The sequence below is a fragment of the Musa acuminata genome, unplaced genomic scaffold, assembly GCF_036884655.1.
Source record: "Musa acuminata AAA Group cultivar baxijiao unplaced genomic scaffold, Cavendish_Baxijiao_AAA HiC_scaffold_1136, whole genome shotgun sequence".
NCBI classification, from domain to species: domain Eukaryota; kingdom Viridiplantae; phylum Streptophyta; class Magnoliopsida; order Zingiberales; family Musaceae; genus Musa; species Musa acuminata.
The window spans coordinates 4,945,001-4,945,263 of NW_027021348.1; positions in this window are offsets into that span (position 1 = coordinate 4,945,001).

Here is a 263-nt window from a genome sequence, read left to right on the forward strand (position 1 = left end):
CTCACGACGGTCGCCGCGCCACGCAAGAACAGCCCAAAAAGGGCCAAAACAGCCCAAAGAGGGGCCAAAACTGGCCATTTTTGGCTGCGCGAGCGAGCGGCGAGCGACGGACAGCAAGCAAAGCGAGAGGCAGCACAGTCCCTGCTATACGAAAGCCCCATCCAGCCCTGTGCCACCCGGGGGGTTCCAGGGTGCTGAGATGGCTGACATTTTGCTCCGCTCACGACGGTCACCGCGCAACGCAAGAACAGGCCAAAAACTGG